The sequence below is a fragment of the Mytilus galloprovincialis genome, chromosome 2 (assembly GCF_965363235.1).
Source record: "Mytilus galloprovincialis chromosome 2, xbMytGall1.hap1.1, whole genome shotgun sequence".
NCBI classification, from domain to species: domain Eukaryota; kingdom Metazoa; phylum Mollusca; class Bivalvia; order Mytilida; family Mytilidae; genus Mytilus; species Mytilus galloprovincialis.
The window spans coordinates 38989300-39013717 of NC_134839.1; the positions used below are offsets into that span (position 1 = coordinate 38989300).

Here is a 24418-nt window from a genome sequence, read left to right on the forward strand (position 1 = left end):
CAATTGATATTTGACTATTATACTATGTCAATTTGCTATATCACTAAGATACATTTATATACTGTTAGACGCTTTGACACAAACTGGAGTTACCTTTTCATACTATTCTATCGTTTCACTTTGTTATGAAGATGTTATTTCATACTATATAGACATCTTGATATAACATTTTCATATTGATTTGTTATTATACTAAAATATTTTGTGATAATGTTATGTTATAAAGATACATTTTATAATATTAAGACATCTTAATATAACATTAAGCAACTTTTTCATACTATTTTGTCACCTCAGTATAGTATTACGATAGATTGTAATACTATACAATTAACTCGATAAAACATTAAACAATTTTGTCAATACTCTTATGTTCTGTAACCGTCTTATAAAAACTTATTTCAATATCAAGCTAACAATTCTTATACCACGAGGTATCATCTATATACTATAAGACAATTTTATCATACCATCAGATCATTTCATCATACCATAAGACCATTTCATCATACTATATGACCATTTCATCATACCATAAGACCATTTCATCATACCATAAGACCATTTCATCATACCATAAGACCATTCCATCATACTATATGACCATTTCATCATACCATAAGACCATTTCATCATACCATAAGACTACTTCAACATTAGACAAATTTACAAATAGCGGCGAAAATTGACTGCGAAACTCATCAGCAACATCGATTGTGATAAAAAAAAGTCCGTGGAGGGAATCGTTTTGCGAACCTTAGGGAATCATCGCTTTTAAGAAGAATGAATTTATCGACTGTAATGTTGTATTTACCCTCAGCCATGAGAATTAGTAAAGACTTGATGTGGACACGAAAAGCGACAAATACAGGTTTGTACTCCCTAAAAAAATAAACAAGCAAAAACAAAATAACAAACAAGCCTCAAACAAAAAGTGGGCCTATGTTCATTTCGCCAAATTTAATTATCATGATAGCAATTTGATTTTCCGATAGTTTACATACAGCACGTGTTTGCAAATCATGTTGACAGGTAAGGTACAAAATGTGTACCAACTTTCCCCGTACCCATTACAATTTAGCCGTATTCTTTAATATTATTATTAACTAAATGCTGAAAGATTGTCCAGATCGGCAGATGTTTAAAATGAGATTATTGTTAAAATCATAATGATCTGTAAAATGTAGTGAACAAATCAATGCTCAAAGTTGATAAATCTGTATTATTATATAAAATTATACGAATTTATTTCGTGTTTTACAAAGACGCATTCGGGTCAGAACGTGGGTTTAGGTGGATGTATATTTCAATACTCAATTGTTAGGGGTAACACTGGGGTTCTGGTTACTTTCCTTTTCGTATTAATAAGCTTTTTAAAATGTATACCTTTTTGTGGATGTGAAAGTGTAACCTTTTTTTTTTCACGTGGTGTGTTGAAACATTGACGACCAATATGTCTTTTGGAGACGAAACGGGCGTCTGGCGTAAAATCAAATTTCAATCCAGGTATCTATGATAAGCTTTTTGATATATAATAATGGTAACTGGTATCTTACATATTCGTGTTAAATTAAACGGTATATGTTAAAGCTGTGACAAAATTATAGATTTTTGGAACCGATATACAATATACTAAGTTATTTTACACGGAACCATCAGTAGGAAACTGTCGACTCTGTCTGTACGAGAAACTACTGCTATTGTAAGTACATAAACACAGCAAAAGTAGAAAAAAAAAGTTTCAATCAGATTTTCATTAAAAAATACACAAGGTTGCAAACATAGCTTCATCATGAACTTTGTGTCTCATATAGGAAAAGTTTTCTATCAGACGTGGTTGACGGGATTTTTTTTCTTGGGAAAAAAACCCAGTTTCGTCAAATTACAATTCTATACGTTAACTTGACGTTCGTTTTTAGCTTACCTACATCAAAGGGTTAAGTGATCTTTATTATTCACTGAGCGTCCGTCGTCCGTCTTCGTCTGTTAATTTTTACTGTATTTTCTCCTCTAAAACAAGTAGGACAAATTTACCGAAACTCTACAAATACTTCGCATCGTCGAAATCGATAGTCAACTCCTTGTATGAGTTAATACCCTTTGTTTACCTTATATGTTTGCCGGATATCTTAGAATTATAATAGATAGATACAAACTTAAACAAGCAAAATTTACAGCAATAAAAGATCCACAAATAAGACTTAATGCAGGACGACTGTTAACTGGAGTTATTTCCCTTTGATGAAGATTTTAAGGTTTTGCCTTATATGATAAAAATATAATAGATAAAATGACACTTTAAATCACAAACGATTTTTTTTTTATCATGAATTCTATTCTCGTCTACAATATTAGAGAGTTGTTGAATATGCACATAGATGATGTTGAACGACACAGGCTCTTTATATGATCTAGTTCTATTGTCGAAACAGTTTTTTTTTTTTGTATTTGCCTTTTTATCAATTTGGTAAATCGGTTTTAATGTGTGTACTCTTATTTCTATTTTGGACATTCAAAGCTTGATAATCATATTGAAACTTCTCAGTAATTGTAAAAACTACACGTCATTCTGTTATTAACTGTATTTGTAATTTGTTCGACTGTTCAGTTGTTGTTTAACTGTTTTACGGCTAATTAGAAATTGATTTGGAGCAAAACGTATTTAGCATGACCCTGTATTTTAATCGAAGTTGTATGTGTGTTTTAAATTATTTTTTCCCCTTTACTTGTGATTTTGATGTTACTTTAAAAAAAAAGCAATCTCCATGCTATGCAATAAAAGTTGCCTTTCTGGAAAAACACAAAATATTTGTTATTCCACAGTCATAAATAGCATTATCATACTTCATGTTTTATTGCTAGAGATTGTGATTGAATAATACGATAGGGATAATCTACTCATAGATAGTTTATAATATAGGCAAACAAATAATTGATTGTGTTCTTTATCAAATATTGATGGTTGCATGTGTAATGTTGAATACATCATTTATATTATTTTGAATTTTAAAGTAAATAGACAGAAATAACAGCGTAATGGATTAAATAATACGAGGTGAGATAGTGACACTGTTTTTCTCTGGTTATTTATTTGCTTTATCATCCTCTCAACTACATGTATGTGTAAAGAGAAAAGATACCATAATTTGAATTTAAGTCGCAAAAATGTGACATCCCGATGGCCAACATAAGAACAAATACAAAAAGACTTCAACAGCATACAGAACACAATATCGTCAGTCAAAACCTATTGATTGAATAACACTACCCGAACAGAAATCCATAAAAAGACATAATCGCATATTATATGTTTTAAATCAAATGTAAAACATCTTTAACAAAAGAGATACAACTATAACACTATAAAACACAATATGAAATGGTTTAAATTCATTATCACAACGTCACTCTACTATTCGTGTGACTGAAAGACTTTCTATAATATATCATTGTACACATTTTTTTCCAGCAGTATCTATATGATAATGATTCGAATCATTTTATTCACACTGGCGCTTTCCACCATTTTGCTTATTGTAAATGGTAAACAGACATGTTTGGCACCCAAAGAGAAAACTATTATTAAAACCATAAGAACCAGTATGCAACAACTCAATTCTCAGACCACTGGACTAGAAGACAGCCTAAAACGTATGTTGATATATGTAGTATACACAAAAGGGAATAACGTGCTATACAGGCACTCATCTAATGCAACGTTTATACCATCAAATCAATTGAAAAATTTCGTCGTTAACAATTTACTTTTAAATATATAGGGATATAGTGCTAAAACAAAGTTAAGCAGGGAGAAGCGAGCCAAACGTGCCTATTTTATCAAATTCAACAACCAATTCAAATGCAACGATATTCATAAACAATATTCATCTTAGGAAAGTGCAAAGAAAATTCTTGACGTCGCGAATATTCACGCGATTACAAATGACTTATTTTTTCCATTTTGAGATACGGCAATGCAGAATTATCTTATAATATTTATGTTAACTAAGTAGAAAAGTCTGTTACAGTTTATTTTTATCACACAGTCAGACCAGTCATAGAAACAATTGGTTGTCAGAACGGATGGACTAGATATAGAAATCACTGCTACTTCTTCAGCTTAAATAAACTTGACTGGTTTGAGGCACAGGTTAATATGATACTTGTTATGTACAGTAGTATATTTATAAATTATCTGACTTTTTATACATAAATGCTTGACTTTTGAAAAATGAAAAAAAATGTGCTAAACAAGTGGACAGGTGTTAATTATCAGGAAACAACTCTCATTCGACAAGTCTATGTCTGAGGACTGGATATATACTTGGCATACTTTTGCAAAGGACATTGAAAAAGAATTTAATATTGAAAAGGAAGAAGTTGTTGATTTTGATAAACCTATTAAACTAAAATAAACTATTTAACATATTGTAAAAGAAAACTATGATAAAATCACTGTTGAATATTTTTAAATACATATATAGAATTATCAAAGGTACTAGGCTTATAATTTAGCACGCCATACGCGCGTTTCGTCCGCATTAGACTCATCAGTGACGCTCAGATCGAAATAGTTGTAAAGCCAAACAAGTACAAAGTTGAAGAGCATTGAGGACCTGAAATTCCAAAAAAGTTGTGCCAAATATGGCTAAGGCTAAGGTTATCTATTCCTGGGATAAGAAAGTTTTGTAACAGGAAATTTATAAAAATGACCATAAAATTGATGTTCAGGTCAACACCGAAGCGCTGACTACTGGGCTACTGATACCCATATAACAGTTCAAAACTTTGCCTTTATTATAATCTTAAAAATGAAATAAAACTGGAAGACTACTAGCAAAATGTAATAATGTAAAAATTAATAGTCGTCAACTTTTATTAAAATTCCGTACATGTTTAACTGACCATAACTTGGAAACTGAAATAAGTCGATATGCGAAAATTCAAACAGAACAGAGATTGTGTTAAGTGTGTTTAATTTAAGAAAATGAGGAACACTTTTTCCGTCATTGGCGTATCAACAGTAATATTAGAAACCTTCTTATAAATACAATTAAAACCATAGTTGTAACTGACTTTACCTATGTTTTAAACATAAAACTATTTTAGATCCTAATAAATATATAGTGTAACGGGCTATATAAATCAGTCCATGCAGTTGCGAAAATAGGCCACATTTGCCAACTGTTGATGTATATCATTAATTTTCTCTTGAATTGTTTAAACTTTGTTCATGTATTTTATGTTTCTTATGTTCACATCTTTTATGTTTGCATTTTTACCCGTCATGATTTTGTTTTTTGCAATGAAATATGTTTATAAACAATTTGGTTTGAGTAAATGTTGCAATTAGGATATCTAAGAAGCGCCACCTTTAGTATATTACTCGAATCCATATATACATGCTAAAACTAAAAAGTATATATCAGATAGGTATAAATGTATTTAATGTTGATTTTCTTTCTCAAGAGACATTGTCATAAACACGGAAGTACATTGGCGAAAATTGACGACGCAAATGAAAATGCATGGATATCTTTGAAAACAAAAGGTATATATATAATACATTTTTCAATCATATGTACTGCTTTTGTTAGAAAAAACCAAGAGGGCCGATCGCCTCCAACGATTCCCAATTCTTATGATTCTGATATGACCTATACGACTGCGTTAAGCCAATATTAGGACATTCATGAAAGTTATCCGACGTTTCCTCTTTTTGTTGCGTAGTCTTGTGTCAAACGGGAGCCATTATGTGTCACAAAAGTTACTAATTTTTGACAGATTGATAATTTTTGCTCTTTCTGATTAACACTGTAACAATGTCTTTTAGATGGTCACTGTTTGATCTTATTTGGAAGAATCGAGATTCGATGTTTTGTTTTGATATTGAGTTTAAACGGGACCATTTCTGAACAATTTTTACTTATTTCCTGCCAGGTGACTATCACAGGATCTTTTAAATCTGAAATTATTATATCAAGAACGTCGGTTTGATTTCTGAATGTGTTAATTGTGGTATTTATTTTCTTTCTTTTAGACGTATTGCCGTATCTAAAATGTTCATCGTTTTTTGTTGTTTTTTTAATAAATACAGATTTTTAATCTCATTTGATTAAGGATGAACAACAATGTTTTGGACTAAATCGTCAATTGTTATAATACGATAATCTTAAAAATGTCATATAATATATTTCCAGAACTGCAACTTACTGAAAAATTTCTATTATGGCTTGGTGGCAGTGATCTGAAAGACGGACATTGGCTCTGGATGGCTGATTATTCTCCCTTTAGTTATGTTAACTGGCGTAAAGGAAACGGAGAAAGAGAACCAAATGGCGGGACAAGGGAAAATTGTCTCAATATGTTAAGCTACCAAACATACAGGGGAACCTGGAATGATTATCCATGTGACTACAAAATGAGATACCTTTGCAAGAAGAATTTGGTAAATAGTTCAAAATAAACTTTAAACATAACATTGATTATCACTTCTGCTCTCTCATTTTATTTTAAGGTATACATGAATTGAACAACTGATCACGTTTGTTTGAAGTATAACAAATCACATAGTCATCACATGATTTAAACAATTCAAAATGCTCATAGTGTTTTGACGTTCAAATTAATCAAACAAATTATTGTTTTATTTCAGAAATGTGACTGTGAAGGAAAACGAAAATCCAAGTCAAATAATAAACAGTAATAAACATGAAATTTTAAAAGAACTTAATGTCTTCAAATTATTGTGTTAGTGCTACTTATCTACAAGATGTTAACTTTCAATTATAGTGAAGGTGGTTTCTTTAGAATAAATAACTCTGTTATGGTCATGGCACGTAAAATATCCTATTGAGAATTACACAAAATATGTATGTCAAGTTTCTCAAAGATTTACAAAGACTGAATGTAAAAATTATAACTAACAAACAAGCCTTTCTAGCTAGTTAAAAGATAATAAGTAAGACTTTGGAAAAGTTTGTTAAATACTAGTATACTGATATGTATCCATTATGAAGATTAAAAATACACAACATTCCCGTCCAGTCTAAATGTTGGAATAAGTGTAGTTAATGCAAAATATATGCAGAAGATCAAAGTGTGAAACCAATACAACAAGAGGCATGGTGATTGCTTGAAAAAAGAGGAAAAACCAAAAGACAAATAACATTCCATAACATATCATTCACACAAAAAATTAAATCTGTGCAACACAAATTAATGCTGATTTCATGTTCTCCAGAAGTGTTAATGTATTCTCCTGCACGTCTTGCCCTCATCGTACTGTTTATTTGGTAATGCCCGCGTCACACTGTCCCGATTTTTACGCCGATGACAACACGATAATGGAAATTTTCAAAATCGGGACTGATCGTATCCAGATCGGGCTATTCGTAGTACCATCTTTAACTATCGTAGAACCATCGGCCACTTTTTCTAGCCTTCGGGGACAACTTCGGGAAAGGTTCTAAATTTTTTTAACATGTTAAAAAATCCCCGAAGGTGCGTCCGATGTTGAGGGTTCGTATTGAGTTCGTATCACCATCCTCACCATCGTAATGTCACCGGGAATGCATCTTTGCACATCGTATTGCATTCGTGTTTCCATCGTTTCCATCGTGCAGTTTTGACATTACGATGTCTACACGAATGAATCACGAAGATACCCGAAGGTCTTAAGATGGCAACACGACTGCGTGAAGACCTCGTAATCCCGCCGTGTTGCCATCGAATAAAAGTACGAAGGCGACAAGATGGAACTACGACGGCAATAAATCCAGCTAAATGTAAGTTAATTTTCGCGCTAAAATACATTTAAAGTGCCATGCGCGATATGCACTGGTCAGTCTAATACGACAGTTAAGAAAGACGTTCACAAAACATGGAGATCATATCATATGATTCTGTGAGAACAAGAAAGGCGATAGCGTTGTTTCTATTAATTCAAATGGAACAAGAAGAACAGCTATTACAGGCTCAGGATTTACTTTTACAAGTAAAATATTATTTTTTGTCAATTTTTCATATCAAGTAACATAATGAAAATCATAAACGCGCCTCGTACACCAACACTGCAGGTACACGTATATAGGGAAACCAACTTTTTCTTCATTATTCTGATTTTTTATGTATTGTCTGAGTTGTTGTCGCACGAATGTTTACTCCATAACCATTTTGTTTTCTATATGTCATATTTTACCGCATTTGTTGCTTTCTCCACATCCTTCCTTTTGTCTATATTATTATGATATTCTCCTGGAAAGAGCTCTTTTTGAATAAAAGGGATCAACGAACCCATTACCTTACCTTTAAGATAGATCAGTAAACATGGGCATAACAAGTGAAACTGCGAGCTACTGCTCACTGATGATACCCCCGCCGCAATTGGATAATATTAATAGTGTAAAAATGTGCAAGTGTTCGGTAAACAGGAAGTTGTCGAGTGATGAATCTGAAAACGCATCACACGGTATAGCTGACTTATATAAATCCTGAAACCAAATTTCAGAAATCCTTGTATTATAGTTCCTGAAAAAAATGTGACGACAATTTTCAACTTGGCTATCATGTGTAAAATTATACAAGTATTCGGTAAACAGGAAGTTGTCAAGTGATCAATCTGAAAACGCATCACACGGTATAGCTGACTTAGATAAATCCTGAAACCAAATTTCAGAAATCCTTGTATTGCAGTTCCTGAGAAAAATGCGACGAAAAATATTCATGGGACGGACGGACTGACTGACTGACTGACGGACTGACGGACTGACGGACTGACGGAAGGACAGACAGAGGTAAAACAGTATACCCTCCTTTTTTTTAAAGCGGGGGTATAATTATGGGTGATTATTCCGACTAGTGCACACATTTTACAGTTCAAACAAGGCAATGCCGAGCGTGGCATCCGCTCGTATGTAACATATTGGGGACAAATATGGACACTATATTTGTATATGACACATGCAGAAATGGTAAATTGAATATGCATATTTGATACATAAACTATTTTTTTAGAAATCAACCAAAACATTCAGTAACTGGAAATACCTTTAAAATTGTCTTTAGAACCAGCAGGTAAAAATATGAGCAACCAATTTTTTTGTGTATTATGCTATTTCAAGGAGAAAAAACAAGTCCATCTGCATGACCTTAACCTTTGGCCTTGAACGTAAAAAATGTCAGATCATTACAAGGAGGAACAATATACCAAATGTGGTTAAAATCTTTTGAAGCCTATTGATTTTAGAGTGTCCACAAGGGTGATATTGCCTTGCATTACAACTGCCACTGTGACCTTGACCTTTGAACTTTAAAGTCAATAGCGCTTAAGATATTCTTAACGAGTAACACCATACCAAGTTTTGAGCATTTTGGTTCTAGAGTGTCCATAACAATTTTATCTACACGCAACTTACATGTAGTAGGCGAGGGGATAATAAACTAAGTTTTATAAGAATTAGACAAAATGATCGATTTCCCGCCATGCATGGCAGACTTGTACAGAAACAATATGTTATCTAAATTCTGTTCGTATCTTTTAGACATCGTATGGCCATCGCGTCATCATCGTAATCCATCGTGTAGCCTTCGTAATCCATCGTGTAGCCTTCGTGATCCATCGTGTAGGCTTCGGCTGAGATATGGAGCTTAAATACCCGTCTTCGGTTAACCTTCGTATGTCCATCTTTTGCTATCGTATATAATTTCGGCACCATCGTATAGACTTCGTTATTCATCGTACTTGCTTCGGTCACTTTTTGGTATTTTAACGAGATCGGGACCAACTTCGTACGAACTTACAATTTTCGCATTCGGGTGTCCATCGTATATAAAAATCGGGAAAGTGTGACGCGGGCATTATGAAAAGTGGCAAATAAACATGAATCTGTCGATACCTGTATCATGGCATTGCACAAGGTCATGTTTGTCTCTGAATGTTTATGACGTCTTTAAAATAAATCCATTGGATGATGGATGTGTACTGATTGATAATTTAGTCTTAGATGCATGATTGCTTTTTTATTAGTTGTAAGTGGCTTTTAACTAGCTGTCAGTAATTTCTTCCTATGTGACGTGTAAATTTTCTGACGTTAGTTTTTTTAATTTGATAGATGCTTGTGTCCTTTTTTTTATAAAATTGTTTGTTTTAAGATTGTAACAAAATGATGACAGCTGTACCCGTATTTTGACTATTTTAATTATTATAAAATTGAGAATGGAAATGGGGAATGTGTCAAAGAGACAACAACCCGACCATATAACAGACAACAGGAGAAGGTTACCAATAGGTCTTCAATACAGCGAAAAATTCCAGCATCCGGAGGCGTCCTTCAACTGGCCCCTAAATAAATATATATACTAGTCCAGTGATAATGAACGTCATACTAAACTCCAAATTCCACAAGAAACTAAAGTTAAAAATAATACAAGACTAACAAAGGCCAGAGGCTCCTGGCTTGGGACAGGCGCAAACATGCGGCGGGGTAAAACATGTTTATGAGATCTCCACTCTCCCCCTATACCTTTGGCAAATGTAGAAAAGTAAACACATAACAATACGCACATTAAAATTCATTTCAAGAGAAGTCCGAGTCTGATGTAAGTCTGTTTTGTTCACACATCGTTGTAAATATAACGGAAGTTCATGAGACTGTTGTAAAAGTGAGAGGTTTAGCGCTATAAAACCAGGTTCAATCCAACATTATCTACATTTGAAAATGCCTGTACTAAGTCCGGAATATGACAGTTGTTGTCCGCTCGATTGATGTGTTTTTTCATTTGATTTTGCCAAGTGATTAGGGACTTTCCGATTGAATTTTTCTCGGAGTATAGTATTTTTGTGATTTACTTTTTTCAGTAACTGCAAGTACTCTCAGATTTGTAAATATTGTGATGTTTGGATATACAAGTACTTGGCGACGTCCACTCTGTGTAGTATTTCTATTTGTATCAATCTGATGAGTTAAGCCTTTTTCAACTGATTTTAATAGTTCGTTCTAATGTTGTAATGTTACACCACTGTCCCAGGTTAGGGGGAGGGTTTGGTGTCTGCTAATATGTTTAACCTTGTCACATTCTGTATATATGCCCCTGTCCCAATTCAGGAGCCTGTAATTCGGTGGTTGTCGTTTGTTGATTTGTTATATAGGTCTATTTGTTTTTTGTTCATTTTTTGTACATACATTATTTTTCTCGTTTGAATTGTTTTACATTTGTCATTTGAGGCGTTTTATAGCTGACTATGCGGTATGGGCTTTGCTCATTGTTGAAGGCCGTACGATGACCTATATTTGTTAATTTTTGTGTCATTTGGGCTCTTGTCGAGAATTGTCTCAATGGCAATATAGTTATACCACACCTTCTTTTTTATATAAGATAAAAAGTCGCGTTTGTATGATTATAGTAACGACAATTTACTTCAAGTCTTATTTTTCGTTGATTCTGCTTGGTATTCGTTCTTAAACACCAGAACAAAATACACGATACACGATGACATAAATCAAATATGAATCAAATATTGAGACTTCATTTTATTTGGCAGCTCATTGATTTACATACTCTTTGCAAAATCATATTATGTCATAAACAAGGACTGAAGTGAGAGTACAACAATGCGAGATAAACTTATCGGCGGTCGACCTAATCAAGATGCCGTCCAACAATTTTTTCATCGCTTACAGTTACTTTGGAAATTTTCAGCGGCTGCACATATATGAAATATTCAATAAAACAAATCCTCTATTTGGGTCCAAATAAAACAGGTTTCTGAATATTTAGTGGAAGAAAATGTAACAATACAATTCATTCAATTTAAGAAAAAATTGACAATGAGAATTTATTGATATTCACCGCTCAAACGATAACGAGAATGCTAACGTAAAGGCGCACCATGTGATTTCAAATACCCCCTGGACATGATATATATGGGATTTCTTTTTCTCCGAATTCATAAGCCAATACAAGCTGGGAATGTCCATTTATCTTTATTTTAATTGTCTTTGTCATGATATTTGTTGGAATTTGACTGACTTTTAAAACTGGTTTCCTGTTTATTTGTATTCCGGCGGTTTGTGTATACGTCTTGCAGAATACATAAAAAAAGTAGTGGACTCACACTATAAACATGCAAGGAATCTGAAAATCTAGACTAGTCACATATATGTTAATTTCTGATTTTTAGATCCCTGTACCATAAAGAAACACTCCAACTCCAATCTTTATAATCTTAAGGGGAAGTGAAGTGAATGTAACACATTTGCATTGGATACACCAAGTGGATATGTAAAACCAAAACACCGAAAAAGGAGCATTGTTGTTGCCAAAAAAAGAGGAATGATAAAACGACAAACAAAAGTCTATAAAATATCATGTACACAGAGAATTAAACATGCTGCACTAAGGTTTAAATTTCCAAAAGTGTTATTATATTCAGTTTCACTTATAATCTCAAATACCTTGCACTGTGGAATACATATCAAAGTATTTTTGTTCAATAAACTTGTTACAAATAAAATTGATTTTAGCACAAACAGATCACCTTACGTCCTTATGCAATGAACACCTATATTGGTAAGTGAGCTTCAAAAGTGTGTAACAATTCAAACGGAATCATCTTACAGCATGATTTATGACAAAATATGACAAGTACAGTTTACTGACTACTACAAACAAAAACCACTGAACTCATGAAAGGCACAGGCAAAATGTGGATAAGTTAAACACATTTTGGAACCCTCAATCATTCCATAAAATGATGACAACTTAAGCAGAAGCTAAAAATCAGTTGTAATCTGTTTGGTTGACGGGACACAAACAGTAAAATACAAGAAGACAAAATATATAAAGTATTAATCAAAGAGTATTCACAATTTCTGAAAGCTAGCTTAGAAATTGATATTGAACTCTAAACTAAAGCCGCAACAATAACACATCAAATATATTTAATTTACGAACGCCATAAATAGTCTACTGAGAAATGCATGACATTTTACAAAGTCTTAATGTAAGTAGATACCAAAATACAAAAAACAAAATCCATGTTAAAACCAATAAAAAAAATATTCCAAGATTTTACTACGTTGTAAAACTTAATACCATTTAGACAAGACAATTTATAACAACTGACGCACACGTATGGTGCTACAAGAGGATAACAGTTATACATTAACAATTACATACATAATTATACATATACAATAATTCAGAACAAGTTTATTCAAATGATTGATAAGTGAAAGAAATCTGATCTTTGTTATCCATTCGTTTGATGCGTTTGAGCTCTTGATTTTGATTTTGCCGTTTGTTAAGGAGTTTTCCGCTCGGTATTTTGTTGTGATTGTACTCTTTTTTCATCTGTTTAAATTTACGGGCCTGATAAACAACATTTAAGTAAAATTAGGTTATGATATAAAAATCATTTAAATATGCTATCAAATTTTATTCAACCATAGTTATATAAAATTATGAATTATACATATGTAGGAATGGATAGAATTACTGATTTCTGTCAAAATATTGAAAAATCTTATGAGTATTTTATTAAACTTAAATTCTTATGATAATTGAATTTAACCCTTACAAATTCAGTTATTGTTGCTATTAGTCTCCGTGAATGACACAAATACAAAGAAATGTGCCACCAGGGTTTTTTCCAGCTCCATCAACCAAAAACATAAACTGTGTATTTTCCATATCTCAGGGGTGTATGTATTAACCTTTCCGATGGACCTTGGAACCATACATCCTCATTCGAAGATATTGCGCCGACAGAACCATACAGACTGCATGTTCTAGTTTTTACGTCAATTCCGTTGTAAACGGTATCTGCTTGGATATAATAATAGCATGATGAATAAGCCGTTTTCATAATTATTTCGGCTGATTCTTTCATATTAATTGATGGTTTTGATTTATCAACAGTAGCTATAGCAACGTTTCTTCCGTGCACACCATATTTTCGGTACCCGTCACACACATGATTAATGTGCGTTTTGATTCCCCAAATAGGATTGTACACTATTACAAGCCAATCGCGCCAATAGTATTTTTCCTGAAGAAAATTATAAAGGATGACTGAAAAGTTCTGATTACCAATTCCATAATGCTTCACGGATAAATCATCAGTATCAATGCTAGCTTGATCATACCACTTGCCCACTACCTCCTGGTCGATAGACTGCATTAGGACGGTAACATTTCGCATCCTGGCTGTCCATTCAACTTGATGTGTTTGAAAATAGTTTTCACCGTACTCAAAACGCTCATATATGAGTTCAGCGGAAACTGCTTTTGTCAATAACTGTAGTGTGCCAATCATAAAGTTCTGCGATTTCCTGCGGTCGTATTTGAATGATGTAATTGCCTTTTTTAAGATACTTCCCGTAAATATCGTATCTGTTCCAAGGATTCCACGGAAAAGATTTGAAGCACAATTTAAACATGTGCTTTTAAAGGATGCCATGAAACGATTCTTTTCAATATCTTTTAAGGTCAAAGGCAGATTATAAATGTGTTGTAGTTGTTCAAAATTTGAGTTGATATTCTGTTCCACTGGACCAAACTGAATTTCAGTGGTTGTCCATTTAATTTGACTTACAAGATCTCTAAGCTTGATATCAACGCTATTAAAACGCTCACTCATTTCCTGATATAACTTTTTTATTTGCTGCAATTCTGGAGATTCGTTTGTTCCGAAAATATTGAGAACAACGTCAACGATAGTAGCTATGGCTTTTATAAAATCGAAAACTATTGTAACTGGAGATGCACGCATGAAGGTAGAAAATGATCCAGTTTTTACTGTATTCGCAAAAGACAAAGACATTCCCGACTTAATCTGTATCATCTGAGTGTTTCCAAACGTTCCCATAATAAGCGGTACTTGGTGGAATAACAACAAATAAAGGAAGATCATGGTCACCATTGTTTCTTCTTTTGCTCTAGAAATGATAAACTGTACTTATTAGTATAAATTCACATATGTTACCTTATCGGACGCACTAAAACAGATACGTGATAAAACATGTAAAACTATGATACAAAGTCAGGAATATGACGATTGATTCTATTTGTTTAATTGGTTGATCAAATTTCTCGTTTGATTTCGTTTAGTTTTCATGGACTTCCCCTATTTTATTTACCTTCGAGTTCGCTATTTTATGTTATTCGGTGTCATTAATAAGAATTCCAAACTTTTTTAAAACTATAAATTTAAATTGATATTGTTTACTTTTAATGTAAAGATAAGCAAATTACGTTGTAGATTATTATGTACCTTAATCATTGTCAGAGGTATTCATATTAGCGGGCTTTACAATGGACAAATTGAAAAGACACTGCCATTTTATTTACTTGTTATGAAGATAATGAAAGTAAAATAGTGAAGTGAAATAAAAATTCGTTCTTAGCAGCCAGTTCGGTTCAGTGTTGTCAAAATAGGCAAAGAAAGATCGTGGCCTATCAGAATCGATGAATATTCAAAATTGTTAACCCTAAAATTTGTATCCACTTTTCCTTGGGCCATGATTATATAATATTTCTAATGAAAATCAAATCACATATAACCTATATTACCGTCAATATAAGTGTAGACTAGACGGTAATCCAAATAAATACGTGTACACCGAAATTTTCATTCACTAGTACATATAACTGTTTGTTATTGTACAATGCACTCAACTTTTTCTCAGCAGTTGCAAAGACTTTTTCACAGTGTGGAAATGGAACTGTACGGTTTTCTAATAATTTGGTCATTCGGGAGACTGTCAAGCGGGGCTCTGACATTTGCAAAATAACATGTTGCTAGATGGAAACTTTGATGAACTCTTATGTTACTATATAACGTTTCTGCTATAAGTTTTAGTAGCTTAAACATTATTTATGTAAATATGAACCAATAAAATAATAAGAAAGATAAATGCATCCAAACGTTTTTCTTAGAATGGTGGAGCTCCGTGTAAACGATCAAAATTGTCACACAACAGCGATAAAAAATGTCAATTAAACATCGAAAAATCAATGTTTGCTACCTGAATTTTCACATTTGCCTTTTCTGATATACAGTCTTACCTGTATGAAAAGCCATTATCCCAGTAGAAATCCAAATATATTCATTTTCTTCTAAATGTCGGATATTTTTATTGACTGTACAATCGCTTGCAAGTTTACTGTACAATCACTCGGAGCCTTACTGAACAATCACTTGGAGCTTTCATGTAAAATTGCTTGGCCTTTATTAAATACATTGCATAGCATTGGTTGTTTCTTGCTGTCCTATTATATTCATCTATGGTATTTGAAATGAAAATAAGCACAAAACAAGTCATTTTGACAATTAAGATTCTATCATGGAACCCTTTTAAGGTGACTATATCAGAGACAAAAACAAAATGTGTACAATAGATATAAAAAAGAAGATGTGGTATATTGCAAAAGAGACAACTCTCCACAAGAGACCAAAATGACACAGAAATTACTAACTATAGGTCATCCTACGGTCGTCAACAATGAGCAAAGCTATGAGTCAGCTATAAAAGGTCCCGAAATAACAATGTAAAACGAGAAAACTAACGGCTTATTTATGTACAAAAATTGAAAGAAAAACAAATATGTAACACATAAACAAACAACCACTGAATAAGTATGTATACAAGACAAAAAGAAAAGGACAGTACAAAATATGTTAAGAATCTAATATAAAATAAAAATGAAAATACTCCTCGTACAAAATAAATATTTATATATACCGAAAAGGTGGGAGGTTAATTTGCATATATTGAATTTTACTTAATATATTATTTACCAGCAATTTAAAAAATAATAATAATTACATATTTGAACAATTTAACAAAGAATTTTTCATCACAGGATCGGGATATTGTAACTTGATAAAGGAATTCGAATGTGGAATAGATAACCACTGATCCAAGAAAAGACACTTATAGATCATTAAACATGATATTAAAATAAGTAGATGTGGTATAATTTCAAATGAGATGTCTATTTATTACAAGCTATAGCTACTAGTAGAAAAAAAGCTCCAGTAAAATTAAATTTAATCAAGGATTGGAGAGGACTTGTTATCCCAATAGACAGAGAAAACACAAAATCCTCCAAGATGATTTTTTTTTATATCAATGTCACGATTCAGGAACTTTTCAATATTCCCAACTATAGCATCCGACGAACGAACGAAACAGTTCTTTTTTTTTTTAGTGAGAACAACATTTTATCAAACCACATTTATATCTTCAATATAAAAATAAGGAGATGTGATGTGATTGTCAGAGTTCAAAAAATAAATGGATTTAATCAATTATAGTCGGCTTTAAAAGGTCCTGACATGAAAAATAAGAATCAATACATTTCGAAAACTGACGGCCTAATTTATGATAAAACAATTTACGAAAAACATATATGACAGACATGAACCAACGACAACCACTGAACTACGGGCTCATGACTTGAAACAGGTACATAAATAATTTGGCAGGGTTAATAATGTCTATGTGCGCTCATTTCTCCCCAAAACTAGTACAGCACAAGACCAAACTATAAAAAAAAATCAGTTGAATTATCGGATCATCATTTAATACTATCACTGACGATATCAGACCTGGTGCGGATCCCGACTTTCTGCAAAAGGGGATCCAAACCACGGAACACCCTGAAACGTCCACAAAAAAAAAAAAAAAAAAAAAAAAAAAAAAAAAAAAAAAAAAAAAAAAAGCTGGTGTTGTAACCACAATATTCCCTCCCCCGCATACCAGATCGGCTAATTAAAATAAAAGCTTCAAACATCAGTTGAGTGTGTAATTTGGGTTTGAAAAAAAAATGATAACAATATCGAATAACTAACTGTTATTAAATCGTAACAGAAAAAGGAGAGAAAAATCATGCCAGACATATATCGCATTGGATTGCAGTAGTTTTAATAAATATTCATATGATAAAAGTATCATGGATAACATAAACTGATCATGAATGTGGCAGAAGAGAAAGTACTAAGCATTATCTACTTAAGAGTTGTAATTAGTCGTATGCCACTAGAAACTATTACAGCAAAACGCAATGAGTGTGTAGGTAAAGGTAATACCTTTGACTAGCTTGCTTGCTAGCGGACCGTGAAGTCATAACAAGGTTAAGTAGATTACTCTCATTTCGGAGTAGTCTAGTTGGCCATACAAGGAAAAGCTCAAAATGATTGTACAGGAAGGCTCCGTACGATTGTACAGTAAACTTCCAAGCGATTGTACAGTCAACAAAAATATCCGACATGTAGAAAAGGAATATATTTGGATTTCTACTGGAACAATGGCTTTGAAACTTTCAGACAGGTAAGACTATATATCAGAAAAGGTAAATGTGAAAATAGCAAACATTGATTTTTCGATGTTTATTTGACATTTTTTATTGCTGTTGTGTGACAATTTCGATCGTTTTACACGGAGCACCACCATTCTAAGGAAAACAATTGCAGTCATATATCTTTCTTATTATTTTATTGGTTCATATTTACATAAAGAATGTTTTAGCTATCAAAACTTGAATCAGAAACGTTATATAGTAACATAAGAGTTCATCAAAGTTTCCATCAAGCAACTTGTTATTTTGCAAATGTCGGAGCCCCGCTTGACAGTCTCTCGAATGACCAAAATATTAGAAAACCGTACAGTTCCGTTCCCACACTGTGCTTTTTAAAAATCAATTTAGTTTTCATTCAGGTTGACAAAGTCATAATAGCATAGTAAATTTTATTCTCATATATTTTAAGACAATGTCATAAAACTATGACAATATTATTTACACTTTTCAACCATCACCGCGCGTCAAACTTTTGAGAGCGGAAAAGCTGTTTGGATATCAGTGACAATTTGAATGAGCGTCCTGTCCACAACCTTACCAGAGCTTTGATTAAGTTCATACGCATAAAACTGTTTTGAAAAAAACAAAAAATAAATAAATAATTTTAATTTATTTGCATTGAACGATTCTCAATTAGATGTTACATAGATGTTGTAATCATGGCTTTGTCACTGTGTTGGTGGAAGAGTTTTCAGTGTTTTCAACTTTGCAGCATAAATAAACTCATCATAGATACCAGGACCAAACATTCCTAAATGTTTTGCCAAATACAGCTAAGGTAATTTATTCCTGAGGTAGAAAAGCCTTAGTATTTCAAAAATTAAAAGTTTTGTTAACAGTTAATTTATTATTATGAACATATCAATGATAACTCAAGTCAACACAAAAGTGATGACTACTGGGCTGTTGATACCCTCGGGGAAATAAATCTCCAACTGCAGTTGCATCGCCCCAGTGGTTGTAAATAAACTCATCATAGATACCAGGATTAAAATTGTATATATACGCCAGACGCGCGTTTCGTCTACAAAAGACTCATAAAGGCCACAGTAGTATACCGCTGTTCAAAACTCATAAATCCATGGACAAAAAACAAAATCGGGGTAACAAACTAAAACCGAGGGAAACGCATTAAATATAAGAGGAGAACAACGACACAACACTAAAATGTAACACACACAGAAACGGACCAAGCATCAGACAAAATCCCACGAGAATAACAAATATAACATCAAAACCAAATACATGAATTTGGGATAGACATGTACCGTGACACGTCTTATCGAAATGTGAAATTACACTCAAAAATAAAAGAAAACAAACGACGCAACGTTAAAATATAACACACACAGAAACGAACAATAATATAACAATGGCCATATTCCTGACTTGGTACAGGACATTTTTAAAGGAAAAAATGGTGAGTTGAACCTGGTTTTGTGGCATGCCAAACCTCGCACTTTAATGGCTATGTTAAATATAACATTAAAATGACAACATAATATTACAGGACTACAATACAAATAAATAGGAGAACGTATTAGACAAAGAAACACATGATTAATGAATAACAAAAAGCATCAGGTTTAAAATTCAATACGTCAAAAACGCGCCTCGTCCACACAAGACTCACCTGTGACGCCCAGATATAAAAGATCGAAAGCGAAAAAAAGTACAAAGCTGTACAGCACTGAAGATCAAAAGTTGAAAAAGGCTGTGTCAAATACGGCTATGTTTTTATGCTTGGGATAAGAACATCCTTATTATTTAGAACAATTAATGCTATTGCAAACAGTAAATTTTATCAAATGAATATAACAGATATACATAATGAAACTGAAGTATTAACTCATTACAGAATACAAACACGAATACATAATGCACAGACCAACACAGAATAGACACACCCGACTCAGTCCAGGCCTCAACGCAGTAAATCGTGACGCTCGAATCAAGTACAAAGTTGAAGAGCATTGAGGTAGAAAAGCCTTAGTATTTCAAAAATTCAAAGTTTTGTTAACACTTAATTTATCATTATGAACATATCAATGATAACTCAAGTCAACACAAAAGTGCTGACTACTTAGCTTGTGATACCCTCGGGGAAGTAAATCTCCACCAGCAATGGCATCGACCCAGTGGTTGTAGATAAACTCATCATAGATACCAGGATTAAAATTTTATGTATACGCCATACGCGCGTTTCGTCTACAAAAGACTGATCAGTGACGCTAGAATTAAAAAAAAATGTTTAAAAGACCAAATAAAGTACAAAGTTGAAGAGCATTGAGGACAAAAATTCCTAAAAGTTGTGCCAAATACAGCTAAGGTAATCTATTCCTGAGGTAGAAAAAGCCTTAGTATTTAAAAAATTCAAAGTTTTGTTAAAACCACTGCTTCTGCATTGTTTGTAACATTCGAGTTTTATAGGGTTTTTGGTTTTTTTTTTTTTTTTTTACTTCAGATAACAAGTATGTTTTTGATATTGTTTTGTTCTGCGATAAGCTATAAGAAGAGGTGATGGACAAATTTCTATTTTTCAATAAGACACCAGTGCTTGCAAACAGAAAATAACATATTCTGTCAGATTTAGATGGAAGGTGACATCAAACGAATATTATCTGTTCGAACCGTTTTATCTTTGCATGAGGATATTTTGATATTGTTCTTTGGATGTACCGAAAGCTTCTGTGATATTGATGATATATTTTGTACATTCTTGATTTATGTTGTTTTTGAGAACCTCTTTAACTCGATAAGAAAGCTGAAAAGCAGTTTTATATAAGATAGTTAACGGACGTGTAAGATTAAAGCTGCAAACATTTCTTAACAGCATCGGACTCTTAACCTCGATGACTGCATGCGCCTGATACAGTTATTTGTTTAGCGGAATATTGCTTGAATATAAAATATTTTTTCTTAGCAGTCATTATCGTGTTAAAGTTACATTCCTATGCATTCATATAATTTAAATTAGTAATTGAATTAATTTATTTTCAAACTGATCAACGCCTTAATAGACTGAATGTTGATTGTAACCATATATACTAGTTAACAAAAGAAACGATACACGACTTTAGAATCAAATTGATCAAAACCATATAAAACAAAATGAGATGCATTATTTTAAAGACTCTTCATTTGTCATGTATGTGCATATGATAACGAAAATCAAAACCGTTCGGAAAGAAACTAAATTTCACGTAAATAATCACAGGATTCAAATTATTTTTGCGGAAAATTTGATTAAAATCGACACACAATTTTCAAAGAACTTTTAAAAAAAGGAAATTTGTTTACAAATTTGCAATATGCTAATTAAGTTATGTTCATGTTGTAAATTATGGGTTGAAATATTGTTTTTTTTTTTTAATTTTTTGTGAAAAAAAGTGTTTTTTGTAATCTCAAAAAATGAAAAATAAATAAAATGTGTTTACGTCACAAATCAATGCTGTAGATGTGAACCAAAACACTTCCAGATTAGTTTTAAGTTTGATACCGTGTAATTGAATTTCATTTTACATAGTCTGTATATGGTAAATGAACAGATAATGTTTACAGTTTACAGATTTCTTAGGTAGCTGAAATTCGCTTTACAAATAAACGAAGAAACTGTATGATTTTCAAAATTTATAGGAATGTTAATGAAATTGTTATAGAACTGGCATCGGTGGCACTCGGGAAACCAGACTTTTGACTAAAGGTGAAATTGCGTCAACTGACGGTAGGAAATGTTAAGGGATCAAACTAGGTCGAATTGTTCCATGTTTTAAGAACAATGTTCTTATCAAGTATGATTATATAATATGTGAAAAATAACATTGCATAAGAAGATCTTATTAGTCATATTTTGTAAAAAAAAAAAAAAAAAAAAAAAAAACAACCAAAAAAAGCTATCGATTAACGCGGAAGGAATATAAGCTTCCCATTAAAAGATTTCTTTTGTAGATGCAGAAAATGGTAATATCTATTCATAGGTAAATAAACTTTAATACTAAATTAAAATTTATCATTTCATTCTTTCTTTTTGGTATATTTAGAGAATGCAAACCATACTTACCATAATTTATTGCAATATAAATTTCAGCACTGGTTCTTAACTTAATTTGCTCAAAAGGGAAAACGGGAAAAAGAAAGTTGAAAGGTTTTATAATATGATGTACCTTTTATAAATAAACCTAGGAGCCATCTTCATTTAATGTAAAAAAAATATTTATTTACAAGAACTCATTGAAAGATTCATTATTTTTCTTCTCAATTTTGTCCTTTGATTTGAAGAATTCTAGTTTTGAAAAGGATCATCATCGATTCATAATCATGCATTATATACAGAAAATCAGACACAACCATTTATAGTATACTTCAACATTACTGTTTGATAATTCGAATATTTGTGAAACTATCTGAACTATATTCACCAATACATGTATCCTGGTGAAAGAAGACACTTTTTGTTCAGTATTAAATGAATTAGTTCTCTTTGTGGTTTTCATTCCGTAGCCCAAATTTCAGAACAAGTGCCGAATGTGTTGGATGATCAGCGTAACCATCATATATGCATATAAAAGTACTTCTAAGAATTATTAAGTAAGGTGAAAAGTTAAACCAAGATTTTTGGACTTATGACAATAAATGAACAGCAATGGTTGAATGTGTCCATCATACAATTAAAAAACTGACCACAACACTATCGAAAAAGATTTCTGTTGTCATATCTATATAAATATAACACCAAAAATGATAGAAAAAAAGACCAATTTTATAGATTTAAGGTAGATGGGGTCTAAATTATAATCCATAGAATTTTTTAATAATTTGTCAAAATGTAGTTTATATCATGCTTTTAAAAAAAATCATAAAAAGAATGGGTCACCGGGCTTATTTTGATGCTACAGGTTGTTCAAAATTGACCGATTTTGTATAAATTATGCATGAAAAAACCAATTTTCTGCCATTAAATTAAAACTGCACTATAGAATATTGAGATAGAATATGAGAAGAAAGCTTTAATAGTATACTTTCAGATAAGAAAAAGAAAAAATGAGGTCACCAGACCCGTTTTCTTGCTACATAATAAAATAGAGAAATTCCTAACGCATTCTATTGTGAAAGTACCTTTATCTGAATTATCTGCCCTTACATTTGAGTTGCTTCCCCTTATATGGCAAAGTTTGAAAAAATTGAATCAAACAAAATATTCTGTAAAATACAAACATAAATATGATAAAACATCTCATTTTCCATATTGAATTGAAAAAAATCTTACACATGTATTACCTACTACTCTCAAAATTTGCACATTTTATCAAAGATTTAGACCGATGTTTTCTGGTATTTCAAAATGCAAGACACCCTATCTACCTTAAGGGACTAAGATGAGAGAGAGAAAATACAAATAAAAAAAAAAATAATCTCAAGTTAAATTAACAAAACGAGAAATCAAAAATAACAGAAAATAGAACTTCAACGATTATATCTTTTGCACTAAAGTTAGAGAGAAATTAATATTTTCTTATTAATGAACTAATCACTTACGTTTATAAAATGCTATATCTATGTATAAATTGTACAAGCAATGACCTTCCCATTAGATGACACTAGTAAGTAATGTTAAAACGACATAAACTTATAGAAGTCACTTATCTAACCTTGTAGGTTTTGACTTTTAAATGATAAGGTTTATTTTAAATCGTAAATTATCCTATTTCGGTTAACGTGTACCTACTTAAACTTCAATAAAGAGTGATATCAGATTGAAAATTGTAAAGACTCAAAAATAAAACATAGAAGACAATAACGTGGCTGAAGAAACGAAAATCCTATTAACCAAGAGAGTGAATCCTTAGCATCAGTCGTGTTGCTCGTGATTTGTTTACAAATAAACAGAATTTAGGCAGATCATACAGAAATGAAAGGAGGACGGGATTATGATTATAAAAGAATACATTAGAGAACACCGGTGACAGATATTCACCCAACACCCTTCACGTCATCATAGCAATATATAAATTTATAAGAATCAAATAGGGAACTGTAAGAAGAACAATAATATGCA

General features: G+C 32.2%; 1 long non-coding RNA gene across 1 annotated transcript; it reads left to right on the plus strand.

Annotated features, from left to right (window-relative positions):
* The first annotated feature begins 11 nt into the window (after window positions 1–11).
* Window positions 12–4150, plus strand: LOC143063559 (uncharacterized). The gene is made up of 3 exons (XR_012975041.1): window positions 12–1506; window positions 3470–3651; window positions 4047–4150. It is a non-coding gene; the product is annotated as an uncharacterized LOC143063559 (long non-coding RNA).
* Window positions 4151–24418: the final 20268 nt, after the last annotated feature.